Source organism: Dermochelys coriacea, chromosome 6 (assembly GCF_009764565.3).
Source record: "Dermochelys coriacea isolate rDerCor1 chromosome 6, rDerCor1.pri.v4, whole genome shotgun sequence".
NCBI lineage: Eukaryota > Metazoa > Chordata > Testudines > Dermochelyidae > Dermochelys > Dermochelys coriacea.
Window position 1 is genome coordinate 6028643 of NC_050073.1, and position 21644 is coordinate 6050286.

General features: G+C 47.5%; 2 pseudogenes; one reads left to right on the plus strand and one right to left on the minus strand.

Moving 5' to 3' along the window:
• Positions 1–21644, plus strand: part of LOC119856888 — a 113131-nt pseudogene that overhangs the window by 29456 nt on the left and 62031 nt on the right.
• The window catches only part of LOC119856887, a 29967-nt pseudogene that overhangs the window by 6647 nt on the left and 1676 nt on the right, over positions 1–21644 (minus strand).

The following is a 21644-nucleotide window of genomic DNA, read 5'->3' on the forward strand; positions in this document are numbered from 1 at the left end:
TCTCCCACCTCCCCACATTGTTCTATATCACTATCCCACCCCTTTTCCAAGTTCATCATCTCCCCATCTCCAATCCATTTCTCTTTCGCAGCTTTAGGGCCCTATCATTTTTAGGTCCCATTGTAGGTCACAGATATCCAATGAGTAGGAAAAACAGGAAGTATGATCGTAAGACCCCCTGGCTTAACCAGATCTTCAATGACCTGAAACTCAAAAAACAGTCATACAAGAAATGGAAACTAGGTCAAGTTACAAAGGATGAATATCAAAAAAACAAAACCCCACAAGCATGTTGGGACAAAATTAGAAAGGCCAAGGCAAAAAACAAATTAAACTAGCTAGCGATATAAAAGGGAATAAGAAATCCTTTTACAAATACGTGGGAAGCAAGAGGAAAACCAAGGACCGGCTAGGCCCATTACTAAATGGAGGGAAAGACAATAAGAGAAAATGCAGCAATGGCCAAACTGCCATTAAATGCATCTTTTGTTTCAGTTTTCACCAAAAAAGTTAGCTGTGATCGGTCGACTAACATAGTGAACACCAGTGTCAATGGAGTAGGATCTGAGCCTAAATAGGAAAAGAAATAGTTATCAATTACTTAGACAAGTTAGAGGTCTTCAAGTAGGCAGGACCTGATGAAATACATCCTAGAGTACTTAAGGAACTGGCTGAAATGATCTCCGAGCCATTCACATGTTCTTAGAGATAATCGCTGAGGATGGTAGAGACCCCCAAGGACTGGAAGAGGGCAAATATAGTAACCAGTTATAGAAAGGGGAATAAGAACAACTCAGGGAATTATAGACCAGTAATCTTAACTTCAAAACCTGGAAACATAATGGAGCAACACCATTTCTCCAGTTTATCAACATCCTTTTGAATTCTAATCCTGTCTTCTAAAGCACTTGCAACCACTCCCAGTTTAGACTCATCTGTAAACTTTATGAGTGTATTCTCTGTGCCATTGTCCATATCATTTATGAAGATATGGAACAGAGCTGGATCCAAGACAGGTCCCTGCCGGATCCATAATAACTACTCTCTGAGTATAATGACAGGTTTCAGAGTAACAGCCGTGTTAGTCTGTATTCGCAAAAAAGAAAAGGAGTACTTTTTCGTGAGCTGTAGCTCACGAAAGCTTATGCTCTAATAAATTTGTTAGTCTCTAAGATGCCACAAGTACTCCTTTTCTTTTTACTCTCTGAGTGCGGTTTTCCAAGTGTTGCAAGCAAGATGCGAGAAGTAATTCTTCCACTCTACTCAGCACAGGTAAGACCTCAACTGGAGTATTTTGTCCAGTTCTGGGCCCCACACTTCAGAAAGGATGTGGACAAATTGGAAAGTATCAGATGAGATCAACAAGAAGGTCTAGAAAACATGACGACCAATGGAAAAAGATTGAAAAAATTGGGTTTGTTTAGTCTGGAGAAGAGAAGACTGTGGGGGACTTGATAAAAGTCTTCAAGTACGTAAAAGTTTGTTACGAAGAGGTGGGTGATAAATTGTTCTCCTTATCCACTGAGGCCAGGACAAGATGTAATGGCTTAAATTGCAGCAAAGGAAATTTAGGTTAGACATTAGGAAAAACTTTGAAACTCTAAGGATAGTTAAGCACTGGAAGAAAATTATTTAGTGAGGCTGTGGAATCTCCATCATTGGAGGTTTTTAAGAACAGGTTAGAAACACGCCTGTCAGGGATGGTATAGATAATACTTAGTCCTGTCAGTGCAGGAGACTGGATGAGATGACCTACGGAGGTCCCGTCCAGTCCCACATTTTTATGATTTCTAGGATTCATAGATATCAAGGCCAGACAGGCTCATTGTACCCATCCAGCCTGACTTCCTCCCTATCCCAGACAAACAATCTCCCCCAGCAATTCCTGCCTCCAGCCCAGTAACTCCTGGCTGAGTTAGAGCAGGGCTTTGAGAAAGAGATGCCCCATCTTCACTGACATACTCACAGTAATGGAGAATCCATTTTGTCCCGAGGGGAGCTCTCCCTATAGTTCATTCCCCTTCCAAATAATGAATAGCTCCTAATTCCCAGCCTCAATTTGTCTCCCTTCTGCTCCCCACTAGTCGATCTTGCTCTGCCTTTGCCTTCTACATTAAAGCATCCCTCCGCTAGCAGATTGGTAAATCAGAAGGGATTAGATTATTATGACTCACCTGAGGAGGGGCTCTCAGGTCTTGAGTTTTCCCTGGAGTCCTCGGCATCCCGGATCCAGAGCTCTGCCTCCCCTAGTTCGATCTGGTGGATTAAGTCTGGTGTGGAACCTGAATAGCCTGTTTGGGGAGAAAGAATCAATTCTGGGGGCAGGGACCCGTTTATATGTTTCAGAGTAGCAGCCGTGTTAGTCTGTATCCGCAAAAAGAACAGGAGTACTTGTGGCACCTTAGAGACTAACAAATTTATTAGAGCATAAGCTTTCGTGGGCTACAGCCCACTTCATCAGATGCATAGAATGGAACATATAGTCAGCTAGATACATAGATACACATATAGATATGTTGGAAGTTACAATACAAACTGTGAGAGGCTAATTAGTTAAGATGAGCTATTATCAGCAGGAGAAAAAAAACTTTTATGGTGATAATCAAGATGGCCCATTTAGACAGTTGACAAGAAGGTGTGAGGATACTTAACTTAAGGAAAGAGATTCAATATGTGTAATGACCCAAGTTAATGGTATCTAGTTTGCATATTAATTCAGGCTTAGCAGTTTCTCATTGGAGTCTGTTTTTGAAGCTTTTCTGTTGCAAAATTGCTACTCTTAAATCTTTTACTGAGTGGCCAGAGAGGTTGAAGTGTTCTCCTATTGGTTTTTGAATGTTATGATTCCTGATGTTAGATTTGTGTCCATTTATTCTTTTGCATAGATATATATGTGATATATGCCATCATGTGCCAGCAATGCCCCTCTGCTGTGTACATTGGCCAAACCGGACAGTCTCTACGCAAAGTATCCTCACACATTCTTGTCAACTGTCTAAATGGGCCTTCTTGATTATCACTTCAAAAGTTTTTTTCTCCTGCTGATAATAGCTCATCTTAACTAATTAGCCTCTCACAGTTTGTATTGTAACTTCCAACTTATCTGTATGTGTATATCTTACTATATGTTCCACTCTCACAGATCTTGGGAGACAGACCAGTCCTTGCTTACAGACAGCCCCCCAATCTGAAGCAAATACTCACCAGCAACCACACACCACACAACAGAACCACTAACCCAGGAACCTATCCTTGCAACAAAGCCCGTTGCCAACTCTGTCCACATATCTATTCAGGGGATACCATCACAGGGCCTAATCACATCAGCCACACTATCAGAGGCTCGTTCACCTGCGCATCTACCAATGTGATATATGCCATCATGTGCCAGCAATGCCCCTCTGCCATGTACATTGGCCAAACTGGACAGTCTCTACGTAAAAGAATGAATGGACACAAATCAGACGTCAAGAATTATAACATTCAAAAACCAGTTGGAGAACACTTCAATCTCTCTGGTCACTCGATCACAGACCTAAGAGTGGCTATACTTCAACAAAAAAGCTTCAAAAACAGACTCCAACGAGAGACTGCTGAATTGGAATTAATTTGCAAACTGGATACAATTAACTTAGGCTTGAATAGAGACTGGGAATGGATGAGTCATTACACAAAGTAAAACTATTTCCCCATGTTTCAGAGTAGCAGCCGTGTTAGTCTGTATTCGCAAAAAGAAAAGGAGTACTTGTGGCACCTTAGAGACTAACAAATTTATTAGAGCATAAGCTCTAATACAGACTAACACGGCTGCTACTCTGAAACCTGTTCTATTTATATGTTTGTGAAGCCCAGCACAACAGAACCCTGATCAGGGTGCGTCTGCGCGGCAACTGGCACGATGAGGCCCCAATCTTGGACGCTGCTTGAGAGGAAAGCGCAAGAAATCCCAAGCAGGAGAATAATGAAATAAAGCTTCCTTAGAGATTTCTTCCCATCTCCCATCAGGCAAGTTCAGTTCGTACTCTGAAGCAGCAATGTCTATGACCCTTCTCAATTTGCTTTGGGGGCTGAGTCATGGCAGGTGGCATCAGGTGGCACCATTACACAGACCTACCAGTTCTTTTGCTTAGGATGCAGCATTGTTCAACTGTGCGGTTGTTAAATTTATGATGTTCCTTCTTTTCGGTGAGGTGGGGAGCTAAATTCCCCCTAAGCTGTGCAGCCGACTATCAAGGGTTGCACAGGCGCACAGTCACAGGGGTCTGGACTGGAGATGTGCCGCTGCCAGGTAAAGGCGCTTCTCCCCTGGCCCCAGCCCCAGAGCTGCTGCAGCCAGGGAGAGGCACCTCTCCCTCAGCCCTGGGCTGCTGCTGCAAGAGAGGGCTGGGGGGAGTCCGCTCTCTCTACCACAGCCCTGGGCAGCCTGCATCCCAAACCCCTCATCCCTGGCCCCACCAGAGCCCTCACCCTCTGCACGCCAACCTGCTGCACCAGCCCTGAAAGCCCTCCTGCACCCTGAACCCCCTCATCCCCAGCCCCACCCCAGAGCCCCCAGCCACCGCCCTAACCCCCACCCCCACCCCCACCCCGAGCCCCAGCCCTGAGCCACCTCCCACATTCCAAACCCCTTAGCCCCAGCCCCACCACACATCACCTCCATAGTGGTGCACAGAACAAAATTCATTCCATACATGGATGTGAAATCTTAGAGGGAACATTGGTGGGGAGCTGTTCCAAGCACCAGGAGACTTGTCTCTCTGCCTTATTTGTCTAACTAGAGTCAGCTCTTGAGGTAGAGTTCCTGCCCTCGGTGTCTGGGCTGGGATTCCTGGAAGAGCTGGTTACAACCACCTCTGTGCCAGGACTGAGGTATAATGCAAGTAAACCAGTTACATTAACATTACCCTGAGGCTCTGTAGCCCTGATTTCTCCTTTAACAAGAAACCGACCTGAAAGGGGCGGACATTTGCCACCACTTGGCCACTCGGTGGCACATGGCTGCTGAGGCATCGAGGGAGCCCACTGCAGGGAATAAATGCAGGGAAATTGGTCCTTACCCAGGGAAACAAGGGCCCGGTAATTCCTCAGCATCTGGTCCCGGTACAGCTGCTTCTCTGGCCGGGATAAGAGCTCCCACTCCTCCCGGGTGAAATACAGAGCCACGTCCTCAAACGCCACCCGGAGCTGCTGGCACAAGCGTTACACACTCAGCCCCTTCCGCCCCAGCCCCAGCCCCAGCCCCAGCCCGGGGGCTCAGCAGGGGACGCGGTTTCTAGGGGAGCGACTCCCAGGAAGCCCCAGCCCAGCAGCTGTGAGCCAGGGAGACCCCCCCGCACAGCCCCCCCGGGACTCGGGCCCTGCTGGCCGGGGACAGGAGTCGCCCTCGGCTCCCCACGGGGCTCTGGGGCGGGGCGCTGGGAAGGGCCCGAGTCCCGGGGCAGGGAACAGGCCCCGCCCCCCGGCCGGAGGCCCCGCCCCCGCCTGCTGCTCAGCCCCGCCCCCGCCCCCGCCCCGGGCGCCTCGGGGCTCCTCGGCCCGGCCGGGGCCTCGCTCGGGGGAAGGGGCCGCGCCCGGCTCCGCGTGTCCGCCCGGCCAGGGGCCCCCAGAGCCGCTCCCCGGCCCCCGCGCTCCGGCTGCTGCAGCCCCCAGCCCCGGGGTCACTAGCGCGGGAGGGACCCGGGCCCCGGCCCCCCTCGGCCCCCCGCCGGGACCAGCCCGTGCCCGGCCGGGGAGTCCCCGCCCCGCGTCCTACCCGCGCCGGCCCCGCTGCCGCCATCGCCGGCCCCGGCCCCGGCCCCGGCCGCTTCCTCCGCCCGGGCAGCGACTTCGCGCCCCGGGGCCGCCCGGGGCCCTGGGGCTGCAGCTGGGACCCGCCCTGCGCAGGGGCCGGGCTGGGACCCAGGGGGGCCGGGAAAGACCCGCCCCTGCCGCTCTCCCTGCCCGCGCCTGCGCCGCCTGCTCCAGCAGCCGAGGGAGGCTCCGGCGCAGGGACCTTGCGGCCCAGCCCCCCGGACGCCTGGGTCCCGAGCCCGGGTCCGCCGGGCGCGATCGCGGCACCTGGTCCCCGGGCGGCAGGAGCCCGTTACAGGGCAGCCCCCTGGGTTGGGAGCCCGGACTCCTGGGTTCTCTCCCGGCTCTGGGAGGGGAGCGGGGACTAGTGGGTACAAGAGGGCTCAGGCCCGGCTGTGGAGTGTGTCGGTGTCAGAGTAAGGGACGGGTCGGACTGTGTGGTGTGTGTGTTGCTCGGTTGTGTGATGTTGGTGTGTGTGTGTCACAGGAGCTCACACCCCAGGCTGTGTATGGTGTGTAGGTATGAGTGTTGCAGGAAGACTGTGTGATGTGAAGGTTTTACAGATCACACCCTGGCTGTGTAGTGTGCATGTGTTATAGGAGTTCACCCCTGGCTGTAGTGTGTGTGTGTATGTGTGTTACAGGAGCTCAGTCACACCTGGCTGTAGTGTGTGCTACATGTGTGTTTCAGGAGGGCTGCGCAGTGTGTGTGTGTTACATGTATGTTACAAAAAGAAAAGGAGTACTTGTGGCACCTTAGAGACTAACAAATTTATTAGAGCATAAGCTTTCGTGAGCTAAAGTGAGCTGTAGCTCACGAAAGCTTATGCTCTAATAAATTTGTTAGTCTCTAAGGTGCCACAAGTACTCCTTTTCTTTTTGCGAATACAGACTAACACGGCTGCTACTCTGAAACCTGTCATGTATGTTACAGGATCCGCAAAAAGAAAAGGAGCACTTGTGGCACCTTAGAGACTAACAAATTTATTTTTTATTTATTTATTATTAGTCTCTAAGGTGCCACAAGTCCTCCTTTTCTTTTTGCGAATACAGACTAACACGGCTGCTACTCTAAAACCTGTTATAGGATCCCTCACCCATCTGTGTAACGTGTGTGTGTCTATCTGTGTGGTGCTGAAGGAGCTGGTGCCCAGGCTGGCTGCCCTGCCCACTGCCCTGCACACTTCACGTACTGCTCCTGCTGGCCACAACAAATGGTCCAAGGTCAAACTTATCAAGGGCCCATGGGAAGCCCACCTCAGCTGGCTTTTCCAGAAGCTCACCACGCCACTGTGCTTGCTGTGAAAGGTATGGGGGGGGGGGATGGAAGGGATGGATCCTGTATGTGACGCAGCTCCAGCCAGAGACTGTGGCTACAGAGCCCTGCCAGCCCAGCAGCACTGACCCTGGTGCTCCTAAGCCCAGCACCCCCTAACCTCTGTTAGCCCAAGGCCTGCATCCCCTCTGGCTGCTGGAGAAGAGGATGCTAGTCTCTGGGGTAGTGTCTCCCCTTCCCATCCTTCCTTCACTGGACCTTTCCTCTGTCCCACAGCACCACCCCAAGGTGGCTGGGTCTCTGCCCCCCCTCCCGTCTAGCAGCTGCTTCGCATAAGAGAGGGGAAGTCCAGTCCCTGTGGTCCAGGCAGCCTAAGGTGGTTGAAAAGGGGAAGGGCCTTGGGACAGGTGGTGTGGGGCAGGAGGGTCACCAGGGGTCTCAAGACTCCGGGGTCCCATCCCCAGCTTTGCAAGGGGGATATTCAGAGTCAGGACGCCTGGGTTTTATCCCTGGCTCTGGGAAAGGAGTGGAGGCTGGTGGGTTAAAGTAGTTGGGGCTAGGAGCCTGAACTGCCTTGGAATGGGATCCCAGCCATGTCTCCCTTGTGACGCTTCCTGCAGACCCAACCCTGATCTCAACACCAACCTGGCCAACATCATCGAGCAGTGCTGGAGCAAACACATGCCCAAAGTACCATTGAGTCGGCTATCAAGGGAAGGGTATGGAGCCAGGACCAGGAGCCCAGCTCCCGGGGCAGAGGGGCTCATGAGCTGCAGCCTTACTGCATTCTCTGGGCCATGCTGAGGGGCATTGGGAGCCTTGAATGAGGGAGCTAGGCTGGGCTACAGGACTCCTGGTGTCTATTCTTAGCTCTGCCACTTGCTGCCTCTCTGACCTTGGGCAAATCACTTAGGTCATAGGGAATTGCCAGACGGGATCAGAGCAGAGGTGTGTCCACTCCAATGTCCTGTTTCCAGTACCAGAGGCTGCAGCGGTTGGTGTAAGAATCCCGCAGTAGCAGATGTGGGGATAATTATCCTGTGCTAGTGTCACTCGGGGTCACACCGGAGAATACCAGATTCAGGACAAACTGCTGAGAAATGGGGCAGACACAAGCCAAAATTGCTGGTTATTCTTCCATAAGATATACCAAACCAGCAACAAAAGCAAATTCCTGTCTCACCACAATGGCTAATAGTCAGAAATGCAGCAGCCTTGGATATCCCAGTCCTTGTTTCACCACCCACACACAAGACTTAATGATGAGTGGTTATTGAAAACCAACTTCATCAAACAAGGAGTTCTTCTGATCCCAAAGTCCCAGCCACATACCCAGATTAATATACAGCTCAGGTCTTGCCCAATAATTGCTGTTTCCAATCCTTTGGTATCTAATATCTAAAGGTTTATGTATAAGCGAAAAGAAAGAGGTGAGGGTTAAAACGGTTAAAGGAATCAAATACATACACACATTGCAAAGTTCTTGTGTCCAGTTTGAAACAGTGATGGAATAAACTGCTGGCTTGTTAAATCTCTGATGGCATCCAAAAGAATGGAAGGTCCCGAGTCCATTGGTTAGAATGCTCCTTTTATTATAAGTCTATAGTCCAGAGATCAGTGCAGGAAAGAGGCAAAATGTGGATGTTTCTAGGGCTTTTTATAGCTTCTGCCAGGCCTAAGTGTTTCATGAGTTTATTTCTTTCTTAGTATTTTGCTAAATGTGGCAAATAAGTCAATAACCAGCTCTGCATTTTGTCTCATACATGGGTGTATTGTCCAACTTTACATTGTTAGATTTACCTGACATTAGCCTCTGTGTGTTTTGTATAAAATACTGCTGAAAACAAGTATGATGTTCTGTGAGACTTAACTGTCAATAAAACTAACTTGAATGTATGCTTAAAGTAGTTTATCTATAAAATAATAAGCAGTTTGGTTTGAGTGTATGCTTAATTGTTTTGAGAAAGGAGGGAAGGGTGGATGTTAAAGTGTTATGTGTCTATGTGTGTAGAGAGGTCAGAAAACAACATTTATAGCTCTGGTAAGAAGTGCAATCAACTCTAACATAAAATAGTTTAAACTAGCGCTACATTTTGTCTACATGGGGTGTACTGAACAATTGAACATGGTTAGATTTCTTTTAAGCTGTGTGCGTATTCTTTATAAAATAATGCTGAAAAACAAGTATGAATGTGTATGTGAGTGGGTGACCTCTATAAAACTAGTTTGAATGTATGCTTATGGTGGTTTATAAGTTGGCTTGAATGAATGCTTATTCATTTTGGGAAGTAGAGCTGGGAGGGATTTGTGACTGGGGCTGTGTGTGCAGGTTTTTGGAGTTATTTTTTTTTTCTTTTTCTTTTTAATTTTTCTGTCCCTTCACCCACTGCCACTATATACATAGGAAACAACAGGTCTGCCTCATATAACTGAGCCGCATGAGCTCCAAAATGAACGTTTACTACGGTTCTCCTCTCCCGTGTCATGTGGGCCACAAACAGACTGCTGAGACCAGCTAGACCCCTCCGGAGTGGAGAATTCCTGACTCATCATGCCACCGGCTGACCCTATCGCCGACTCCACAACGTTCTCCAACTTGACCTTTGTCCAGGACTTCGTTCTCGGGCTTGAGCCGCCTGTACACTCCCTGCAGCCCTGCCAAAGTATCCACAGGGCTCTTGGCAGTGGAGGTGAGGTCACCACCAAGGGTGGCATCTAGCTCCTAATAGAAGGGGTAGGTCTTCAGCGCAGGACCAGAGTGACAATTTGCCTCCCTTGCCTTCTGGTACGCCTGCCTCAGCTCATTTATCTTCACTCAGCACTATTGCCTCCTCCCGCCCTGTAACTGGGCTTTTGATTCGGGTGCACCATTTAGGGTTACCAGATCCCAAAAACCAGACACCCAGCAACCCTAAATGGCACCCGGACACAAAAGCCAAACCTGGACAGGTGGCAACCCTACCAGTCATACAATAAGTACACATTGTGGAACAGGCCCCTCCTTTCATCTCATTAAAAGCTGGGGCGTTCCTGGATGGTCAGATCTCTCCTTGCCCAGTTTGGCAGTGACATTAAGGCGGTTGTGGAGACTGTTGCTCTTTCATGCTCTATGAAGGGGTGTGTGAAACCCAGTGTTTTCATTTAAAGGCACAGCAAGACATTACACACTGAAGAGCTGTTTTTAAAGGCAGTGTAGTTCAGTGGGCTGAGCTATGGGCTAGGATCCGGGAGACCAGAGTTCCATTCCCAGCTCTCCTGCTGGCCTGTTGACTGAGGCTCTCTGTGCCATGGTTTCCCCATCTGAAAAATCAGGATTGAGGCACTAAGTGGCTTTGTAAAGCACTTTGCGATGTACAGCTGGCCCCTATCTTTAAGTATTTCAATAGAGTAATATATTTCAAGTACAACCAAATCAAACAACCCTCCTACCCCAGTGTTGTGAGGGATTTTTTCCTTCTCCAGCCCCAAAGTGGGCTTTGTCAATCCAATCAAGGAGCTACTGTGTAAGCAATGGGGCGATCAAAGCGTCAGACAGACTTTCATGGAAGGGGAAAAAGCAGCTGGTGCCCTAGGGGGATGAAGCCCACACTGTGCAGCAGGCTACTGCTGCCTTCAGCCCACCTTTGCACATCTGGTGCAATGGCTGCTCCCCTGCAAGAGGCATTGTGCTGTTTGACTCTCCTCTGAGAACATCCACAACCATTTCGCCTGGGCATAAGCTGTTTTTACAACAGAGAATTCATCTCTTCACTGCAGTGTGAGCTGTCGGGGGGGGGGGGGGGAGGGACGGAGAGATGGCAACTTAAAGCTCTTCTTCACAGATACAAGTCCCCTTCCTGTTCCGCACAGTCTCTCTGCTGGGCATCATGGGGACAGGAACACTCCCTGATCTGCATCTGCTGGTGCTGTGTCAGGCCCACGGGCTGCCAGAAGCCCCTCAGGCCCTGGCGGTGGCAGAGGGGCACTGGTGTGCGTGACCGGGTGCCAGATAAGGTTGGCCAATCTAGCAAAGTGCTTGGCCCAGTCAGCACAGCTGTACTGCTGCTCTGGGCTGTGAATGAACCAATGTGATAGCAAGGAGGAAGCCCGTGCAAAGCTCTTGTTGCAGCCAGCACATCGCAATGTCCTCCCTGCAGTGCGCGTGCCCTGGTGCTTGGTGGGTGGATTGTTTTTTTTGATGTTCTTACCAGAATCACCACAGTGGTGCGGCTGCTCCCCAGTGTGTGCGCTGGTGTGTTCTCAGCTCTGAGCGCCGTGCAAAGCCTTTCCCACAGTCAGCACAGTGATGCGGCTGCTCCCCAGTGTGTGTGCGCTGGTGCAGTGTCAGTGTGGAGGCACGGCAGAATCCCTTACCACAGCAGGCACCATGGTGCAGCTGCTCCCCAGAGTGCATGCGCTGGTGTGTTCTCAGGCTTGAGCCGTCTGCAAAGCCCTTGCCACAGTCAGCTCAGCGGTGCGGTTGCTCCCCAGTGTGTGTGCGCTGGTGTCTTCTCATGGCTGAGGTCTGTGCAAAGCCCTTGTCGCAGTGAGCACAGTGGTATGGCCGCTCCCCGGTGTGTGTGCGCTGATGTATTCTCAGCTTTGAGCTCTCTGCAAAGCCTTTGCCACAGTCAGCACAGCGATGCGGCCGCTCCCCAGTGTGCGTGCGCTGGTGACTTCTCAGTTGTGAGCTCAGTGCAAAGGCCTTGCCGCAGTCAGTACAGCGATGTGGCCGTTCCCCAGTGTGCGTGTGCTGGTGTCTTCTCAGCTCTGAGAGCCATGCAAAGCCTTTCCCACAGTCAGCACAGCAGTACGGCCACACCCCAGTGTGCGTGCGCTGGTGCACTGTTAGTGTGGAGGCACTGCAGAATCCCTTACCACAGTGGGCACAACGGTGCGGCCGCTCCCCAGTGTGTGTGTGCTGGTGTATTCTCATGGCTGAGATCTGTGCAAAGCCCTTATTGCAGTGAGCACAGTGGTATGGCCTCTCCCTGGTGTGTGTACGCTGGTGTCTTCTCAGCTTTGAGCTCTCTGCAAAGGCCTTGCCGCAGTCAGCACAGCGATGCGGCCGCTCCCCAGTGTGTGCGCGCTCGTGTCTTCTCAGGTGTGAGCTCCGTGCAAAGGCCTTGCCGCAGTCAGAGCAGTGGTGCAGCGACTTCCTGGCGTGCATGCACTGGTGCTGGTTCAGCGCAGAGAGGTTGCTGAAACTCTTGGCACAGTCGATGCAGTGGTGGGGACGCCGACCCATGGCGAGTCTCTGATGTGTAGCAAGGTCTGGTCTCTGGCTGAGTTTATCCTGGGGATGGATTGCGTCCTGAGCATGGATCCCTCTGTGAGCTGTGGAATCCTGCTTCCCTGATGTGCTTTCCCCACATTCAGACTGTGTCCGTGTTCCCCCCAGGATCCCGAGCCCTGCTGGAGAGAGCTCACGGTTAAGGCTACAGGTTTGTCAAGGATGGAAAATGTCACAGATGGAGCGATTTCACCATTTGTCTGTGACTATTTTTTGGATGCGTGCCTCACCCTGCAATGGCAGCTCCTGTCTCACAGGGTTGGACCCAACACCTCTCTCTGGGTACTGAGACCTAGTCTGCGGGGTTACAGCGCCACTCAGATTTGCCCCCACCTCCAATGATAATGGTAGGGGAGGCAAGCCAAACTATAGTGAATGGCCTCGCCACCCAGATCCTCTCTAGTCTGCACCAACCCCTCTGCACCAGGCTGCGGTCAGGCTTTCAGCACTGGGGGAAGTGCTGAACACGTGCCCCATGGCGAGGAGGAGGAGCTCTATAAGAGATTGGTACCTAAGCTCACTGACCTCCGGGAGGTAGGAACTCTATAAGAGATTGGTACCTATGGTCACTGACCTCCAGGAGGTAGGAGCTCACAGAGAAAAATAGAAAACTTTGGTAAAACTACAATTACGGTATCCAAGCCAAATTACTCACTGAATGAGATCAGGAGAAATAAAGAGCCGAAATGCCCGGCACTAACTCGCTGAACGATATCAGGGGTAACAAAAAGGAAAGCTTGTAAAAATGTTTAAGGAAAGGCAGGGGAAGCCAATAACAGAGGGAGGAATGGAATTAACAGAAGCTCCGGCCTCCCCCTTTCTAAAAAAAGTTACATCTTTTAAACAAATCCTTCAAAAATTTGGGCACAGTCCTTGGACTGAACAAGCCCTAGCTGATGTCTGCACTATTTCGGACCTAGAGGATAGATTGGCTCAATATATCCTCATATACAAACTTTCTAGTGCTGCCAAAAGAGATGCAGCAGCAATTTGGTTGTTGTGGGAGGCATGTAAGGATTCTTACCTCCACTTGTGACACCTTAGAGACTAACAAATTTATTTGAGCATAAGCTTTCGTGAGCTACAGCTCACTTCATTCTGTTGCGCACGAAAGCTTATGCTCAAATAAATTTGTTAGTCTCTAAGGTGCCACAAGTACTCCTCTTCTTTTTGTGAATACAGACTAACACGGCTGCTACTCTGAAACTTACCTCTACTTGTCTTCATGTACAGAGGGAAAGGCACAAACGAAAAAGGGAGCAGACAATTGGATATCCAAAATCAGCTGAAAATAGTGAAAGAGGCACTCCAGGAATGCAAAAAGAGAGAAAGATGCCTGGCAGACCAAGCTAAAGCCTCTGAGAAAATTGAAAGAGAATCATGTGCTCCAAGGTATGGTAAAGAAATTAATCTTGAAGCAGGACAGAGCACCTACAAATCCATAGTTATTGTGAGTCACTAATTAAGAGTCTGAGACAAAAATTGGGCTTTGCCTCTAAACAGGTAGCAGCCATTACAGCAGGTGAAGGGGGAGAAGGTCCTATGTACGGCACCCCCAGGCATAATTACAAAGAGAAAAGAGAGTGAAAAGTTAACTCTGCAGAGGCTGGAGGGAATTAAGCAGTTTAACTTTGTGCAAATGTTAAAAAGAAGAAGAGTTAGAGGAAAATAATTCTTGGTTTCTTTGCAGCCATTCTGAAGGAAAAATGGGCCCTTTTCCAAAGGAATATCTGTAAATTAGCCAGGCAAAAATAAACTATCTGATTAAAATCATTTCACTGGACAATTTAGTCAAATTTGCTAAAAGAACATAAGGGGCTTCTATTGGAACTTAACTGCCTCAAATGAATAAAGGGAATGTAAGATGTAAAAAAAACAGAGCAGTGTGGAAGAGATGTTAAGAAAAGGAAAATGTGTATGTATCTATCTCTGTATGTGTAAATATGTAAAGTTCTACGGACAAATTGGTTTTGTTTTTGTTTTAAATAATGCCACTAAAAATCCATTTGACTCTTTAATTCAAAGTTGCAAAACTGACAGACCTTTTTGCTAGACACAGTTTATTAGTGTTGTTTGGCTTTGGGATTTGGCATTTACCCTTAAAAGGTAACTCAATGCTTTACAAATCTAAAATGTTTTCAAGTTGTGGCTGCAGCAGGGCAGTCAAAATCAGGAGAATAGAAAAAAAAATTGTGGATTCTTTTTGTTTGTTTGTTTTTGTAACAAAATAGCAGATGAGAGCTCTAGTAAAAAAAATTAATAAATAAGAAATTAAAAAAGACAGTGCCCCTCTGAAGCAACAGCCAGGGTGAGGTGCACAAAACAAAAAGAAGCAATGTTAGAAACACTGAGTCTTAAAATGGCTCTGTGTAATCAGACTCACTTGAATAAAGGTACATGAAAACTCTGTAAGCACAAAAGAAAGTTACACCTTATGTAAAAATTGATGTGGATAATGTTATAGAAGTTAAACTACGGAAGGAATGTGCATTTGCCCCAGAACATGTGCAGGGTATATTGTAGAAGGGGCAAAAGAAATGCACACATACCATGCTACTTAATTAAAATGCTATTAGGGCTCCAAAGGGAGCCACCATAGGTTGAGTTTTCTTTTTCAGATTGCTGTGTGTTTTGGAAGCAGAAGTTAAAAGTAATCAAAACTCTGGTGAAAGTTGATTGGGTCCCTTTTAAGATAAGAATCTCTGAGCTGCTGATAGCTTTAAATCCAAAAGCAAGCAGGAAGCATCTGTGAAAATGCAAATTACCTAAATGATAAAGGAAGGAAAGAACTAGCAGCACAAAGGAGCTGCAGATAAAGGACACACCTGGTCAGCAAACAAACTGTCTAAATGAAAGGCAAGGTATAACAAGATAACTTTAATAAATCTAATGATAATAAGTACCCCTGTAACAATGTATAGTGTGTATGATTTTTGGAAAAATCCTTTAAGGTCATATGGTAATGATGCTTCTCAGCTATTATCTGTAAATAAACTTAAAGCTTAACACAGCAGGAAAAACGTTATAAACTTGGTCTGCTGTATAAGAATGAAAACTGAGGTACCCCACCTCAAGAATTTAGTGACTAAACAGTGGGATAATTTCCCCATAAAGATAGAAGCCATTGAAACCTGGCCTGCCTATAGAACAAACACAGGAAAATATGGGGGTAATTCCTCTGTTTTGCCTGCAATCAGCAAGGGTATTTGTAAAAGAAATATTTTAAGCAATAATCTGCCACCCCAATGTAAGACCAGAAATACTGCTTGGAGAAATTATTATTAAAATAGCACATCAACAAGGACAGGAGACTCGGATATGGAAAGTTAGCCCACTCCCTACAATGCATGTGGGATCATACTGGCTACCTCGGACCTCGAGCCAGTGGGCTGGGGAGGACGGAAAACTATTGGATATTAGAGGATGTACCGAATGGACACCTCAAAAGTGGGTGTGCTTATCCCTGCCTGAAGCCTCAGAACCTTGCAGTAAGGATATGTCCATGGGATCCTGTGTATGGGATAAGTAATGAAACCAGGGTATTGTATAATGGGCAATGCGTTAGTATTACCTCATGGGAAACTGTATATTGGGAGGATAGGAGGACCAGTAATCCACCAGTAGATGAATGTAAATGTAATGTAAGCAGTATTTTCACGAAAAATCATACTTACTATTTGCCACAGCCAAAAAGATCTCAATTTACAATGGAGGTAGACTACTGGAGTTTACCATTCACCTTGATCTTGACTGGCAAGAGTTAGCACTAGAGTTACTAAAGAGCAAAAAAGTCACCCAGCTATTAGAACAAACAAGTGAGATCGTAGGGAATAGAACTATCCATATTAATTGGAATGTGTTGTTGGATAAAAAGAGTGTATGTGAGGCTAGAACCACAAGCCCAGCTCGACTCTCAATATATGCTCTCTCAAAGATTATACAGAAAATGACACTATTGACTATATTATTATAGTGTCAAAAGAGGGATAGTGTTGGGTCGCTCTCAAAGTTATACAAGTATGATAGAATTATAATTTTGTAGTAGTAGAAATAAAGATAGACAAAAGAGTATATAGGTATTGTAAAAATGTATGAACATCAGTTCCATGCTGTTGAATTTCACTCTGTAACAAATGCAAGGCCAAAGTGCTAATTATTTCAGGCCGGTATAGGACAAAGAGTCTGTGCTGGAAAGTGATAAGAACTTTGAGGAAACAATGGTGTTCTTTAAAACAACACCCTGATGCTCTTCCCCCACGGGAGAAGTCATGCCTATTTAAATCTTGGTATCCAAAGAGGGAAAAATAAATAGTGGGATAAAACTTGTTAAATGAATCAAGAGTCATAGATTGTGTTGTTAAGTAAAAGAATGAATGATGATTGCATGGAATTGAGAGCCTGAAGCAGGGAAATAATGGGTTAGTAAATGGTGCCAGCCTAATCCTAAGAATTTCAACCTTGATATCGATGGGCCGAAGAATATGCAAAGTGGAGATAACTGGATGACCCCCGGAGGGCGAACCGGAATCCACCCAAAACGCATCAAGGAAGAAGAAGAGGAGAACACCTAGCCATCATGGAGCCGTCTTGGATGTACCACCTGCTGATTGAGCTGATTGATGGTCATCTCAAGTGTAAATTCAGCATGATGAAGCAACTTCCATAGACTTGTATTGAACCAGAGACCTATAAAAATTGGGTCCAGGGACCGTTCTTTGAGTCTGGTTCTACCACCACCCTCCAGGAGCATCGGTTGCGCATCTGACAACGACTCGGCTCCACTCTTGTGTCCAGGCCACCTGGCCAGTGACTTGGCATGAGCAACATCTAGGCTGGTAACTATAACAACCTTTATGTAGAACCTGTGTGTGAATGGATCTATATAGAAATTCCATATAGGAATATTTTGTTGTATTTACAATAAATGTGGCAATTTGCCTTGTCCCTCTTACAAGATCCTGTTGGTATCATTTTTATTAGTGTAACACTATGCAGTTTATTCCTGCAGAGGAGTGAATCCTTTTCAAGGAATTCCTTCTAAAGAAATCATTTACCCTCGGCCTGATGTTTCACTTTTTTTGCAAAACTAAAACTAAAACCCTCAAGAAGATAGGGGGTTTTTTGGGGGTGGGAAGTGGGTTGAGGGGATGACAAGTCACTCAGAGTTTGTGTGATGTAATCTGAAAACCTATGTCTTGTTTTACAACCCACTCAGTGACACTGCTGAGCTGGAAGGAGTGAATGGCTGCCACATAGCAGGCCTTTGATCTACAGACAGTCACAGACTGCGTTAAGGCTGAGGGCTGTGCTAAGCATTGACACTGAAGCAACGTAAGTGACAACGATTTCATGCCACTGAAAGAGCAGGAGGAGAGGGGATGTGACAAAGGCCATTCCACCCCCTCTCTCACACCCAGCCTATACACCAGGTACTCCAAGTTGTGGCCCAAAGGACGATTTCGTCTGGCTCCCAAATATGTCCGCTCCCCCAGCAGCAGCTGTCTGGAACGCAGGGCAGTTTTAGAGCATTACAGCGAAGCGCTGGAAGTGCCGGAGACCTTCTCTACAAAATGGTGTCCTCCACGTGGTGTAACCTGGCACTCATCACTTATCATACATGACTGATCCTGCCCTGCCCTGAGTCATTCCCAGCTTTCTCCTTGCTCGCCCAGGGGCAGGTTTCTCCAGTCTGAGATATCATGTGCGAAGTGAAGTGGCAGAGAGGGGGTGGGGTGGGAACCTTGAAAGGACAGCACCTTCTCTGCCAAAGGCCAGGGACTGGGATGCTCTCCCAGGCTGCAAGCAGGTTTTTGTCCCGATGTGAACTATTTCTAGATCCAGGTGCCAAGGGCCATAAGACACCAGCATACACAACTTGAATCAGGAGGGGCAGCGGCATGAAGCGCATGTGAAAAATCTCTAGGGCACCCCAGCTTGGTATGATTTTCTGAGATGTGGGAAGCCTAGAAGGTGGTATTGTGGTCTATGAACCAGCAGGCGTGTCTTTCTAACCAGATGCTTGTCTGACCCCCCAGTGCCAGACACACTGACACACACAGATGGATTTTATCCTCACAGCCCCAGTGCCCTCTCCATTACGCAGGTGGGGTTACTTAGGCATGGTGGAGCTGTAGTGACTCACTTCTAGAACTGAACCAAGATCTTTTGAATCATACTGAAATGTCCTAGCCACTAGGAAATGCAGCCCCCATATGCTCCCCCACCATGGAGACCTCTCTCTTTCCCTCGGCATCCCTCAAATCTTCCCCCTCCCCACATTGTCCCATATCACTATCCCACCCCTCTTCCAAGTTCATCACCTCCTGTCATAACGATAGGGGTAGCCTAAATTCCTCCTTACCTGTAAGGGGTTAAGAAGCTCAAGTAACCTGGTTAGCACCTGACCAAAGGAACCAATGGAGACAAAAGATACTTTCAAATGGGGGTGGGGGGGGGAGAGGTTTTGTTTTTGGGTTCGTTTGTGTGACCGTTCGCTCTTGGTACTAAGAGGGACCGGACATCAAACCATGTTCTCCAAATCTTTCTGAATAAGTCTCTCATTTCAAACTTGTAAGTAACAACCAGGCAAGGCATATTAGTTTATCTTTGTTTTCTCAACTTGTGAATTTTCCCTTTGATAGAGGGAGGTTTATCCCTATTTTGCTATAACTTTGAAACTAAGGCTAGAGGGGGTTCCTCTGTGCTCTTTGAATTTTCTGCTACTCTGTAAGGTTAACTATCAGCCTAAGTACAGAGGTGATTCTTTTACCTTTTTCTCTTTAAATAAAATCCTTCTTTTTTAAGAACCTGACTGATTTTTTCCCATTGTTCTAAGACCCAGGGATTTGGGTCTGTAGTCCCTTTGTAACCAATTGATGAGGATATATGCTCAAACCTTCCCAAGGAAAGGGGTTGTAGGCTTGGGGGAATAGGACTCCAAGTGGTCCTTTCCCTGATTGTTTGTTAAATCACTTGATGGTGGCAGCGATCCCAAGGCAAAAAAGGAATCTGTGTCTTGGGGAAGTTTTAACCTAAGCTAGTAAGAATAAGTGTAGGGGGTCTTTCATGCAGGTCCCCACATCTGTACCCCATAGTTCAGAGTGGGGAAGGAACCTTGACACCTCCCCATCTCCAATCCATTTCTCTTTCACAGCATTGAGGCCCCATCATTTTTAGGTCCCATCGTAGGTCATAGATATCCAATGAGTAGGAAAGAGAGGAAGTATGATAATAAGACTCCCTGGCGTAACCAAGAGATCTTCAATGACCTGAAATGCAAAAAAGAGTCATACAAGTGGAAACTAACTCAAGTTACAAAGGATGAATATTTAAAAAACACCCACAAGCATGTAGGGACAAAATGAGACAGGCCAAGGCAAAAAACAAAACTAAATTAGCTAGGGATATAAAGGGGAACAAGAAAGCATTTTATAAATACATGGGAAGCAAGAGGAAGACGAAGGACAGGCTAGGCCCATAACTAAATGAAGAGAGAGAGACAATAAGAGAAAAAGCAGCAATGGCCAAACAGTTAAATGCCTCTTTTGTTCAGTTTTCACTGAAAAAGTTAGCAGTAATCAGTCAACTAACATAGTGAACACCAATGTCAGTGGGGTAGGATCGGAGCCTAAAATAGGGAAGGAAATAGTTATGAATTACTTAGACAAGTTAAAGGTCTTCAAATTGGCAGGGTCTGATGAAATACATCCTAGACTACTTAAGGAACTGAATGAAGAGATCTCTGAGAACTTGTGGGGGATGGTAGAGAGAACCAAGGACTGGAAAAGGGCAAATATAGTACCTAGCTATAGAAAGGGGACAAGGACAACTCAGGGAATTATAGACCAATCAGCTTAACTTCAGTACCCCAAAAGATAACGGAGCAAGTAACCAAACATTGTATTTGTGAGCACCTAGAACAGGGGTCTCAAACTCAGTTTACCTTAGGGCCAGTGCCAGTCCTCAAATCCTCCCAGCGGGCCAATAATGTCACTCATGCCACCCAGAACCTGTCCCACAAAGGCTCTGGGATGGAGTTTGGGTGCTGGGTGCAGGCTCTGGGCTGGGGCAGGGGGTGAGTGTACAGGAGGAGGAGGAGGGGTGCAGGCTCTGGGACAGAGGTCGGGGGAGGGATGCAAGCTCTGGGAGGGGCCATTGTAAGTCGCCTGGGGGAGCGGGGGGAAGCACCTGGGGGCAGCAGGTGGGGCCAAGGGAGAGACGTGGCTCCAAAACTGCTGGAGCCCCGCAGGACACATTGGGGAGGTTCGCGGGCGCAGAGTTTGAGACCCCTGACAGTCAGCATGGATTTGTCAAGAACAAATTATGTCTAACCAACCTAATATCCTTATGGACGATCCAAAGCTGGGTAGGGTTGCAAGCACGTTACAGGACAGGATTAGAATTTGAAGTGTTCTTGACAAACTGGAGAAATGGTCAAAATTGAAATGATTGCTTAGGAAGGAGTACTGCAGAAAACCATCTGGGGTTATAGTGGATCACAAATTAAATATGAGTCAATGTAATACTGTTGAAAAGAAAACAAATAAATATTCTGGGATGTATGAGCAGGAGTGTTGCAAGCAAGATGTGATAAGTAATTCTTCTACTCTTCTCAGCACTGGTAAGGTCTCAACTGGAGTACTCTGTCCAGTTCTGGGCCCCTCAGTTCAGAAAGGATGTAGACAAACTGGACAGGGTCAGAGGAGAGCAATGAGAATGATTAAAGATATAGAAAACATGACCTACGAGGAAAGATTGAAAAAATTGGATTTGTTTAGTCTCGCAAAGGAAAGACTGAGGGGGCTTAACAAGAGTCTTCAAGTACATAAAAGGTTGTTACAAAGTAGAGGGTGATAAATTGTTCTCCTTATCCACTGAGGCCAGGACAAGAAGTAATGGGCTTAAATTGCAGCAAGGGAGATTTAGGGTAGACATTAGGAAAAACTTCCAAACTCTAAGTGTAGTTAAGCACTGGAACAAATTACCTGTGATGGTTGTGGAATCTCCATCATGGGAGGCCTTTAAGAGCAGGTTAGACAAACACCTGGACTAGACAATACGTAGTCCTGTCTCTAGTAGAGGGGACTGGACTAGATGACCTACTGAGGTCCCTTCTAATCCTACACTTCTATAATTTCTAGGATTCATAGATATCAAAGCCAGACAGCCTCATTGTGCCCATCCAGCCTGGCTTCCTGCCTATCCCAGCCAGAGAAACTCCCCCAGTGATTCCTGCCTCCAGCCCAGTAACTCCTTCCCCTCCAAAATAAATACTGGCCCCCTAATTCCCAGCCTCCATTTGTCCCC